Source organism: Neomonachus schauinslandi, chromosome 12 (assembly GCF_002201575.2).
Source record: "Neomonachus schauinslandi chromosome 12, ASM220157v2, whole genome shotgun sequence".
Lineage (NCBI taxonomy): Eukaryota > Metazoa > Chordata > Mammalia > Carnivora > Phocidae > Neomonachus > Neomonachus schauinslandi.
In genome coordinates this window covers 93,268,412-93,268,787 of record NC_058414.1, presented here as the reverse complement: position 1 = coordinate 93,268,787, position 376 = coordinate 93,268,412, and positions in this window count along the sequence as shown.

The following is a 376-nucleotide window of genomic DNA, read 5'->3' as shown; positions in this document are numbered from 1 at the left end:
GCCAAATTATGGAAGCAGCCCAAGTGTCCATCAATACATGAATTGGTAAAGAAGATGTGGTATATATATTTAATGGAATATTATTCAGCCATAAAAAAGAATGAAGTCTTGCCATTTGCAAGGATATGGATAGAACTAGAGAGTATAGTCAGAGAAAGACAAATACCATATGATTTCACTCATATGTGGAATTTAAGAAACAAACAAGCAAAGGGAAAAAATACAAAGACAAATCAAGAAACAGACTCTTAACTATAAAGAACAACTTCATGGTTACCAGAAGGGAGGTGGGTAGAGGGATGGGTTAAATAAGTGGCTTGATCTTGGGGTTGTGAGTTCAAGCTCTACTTTAAAAAGCAGGAAACAAAACAAAAAA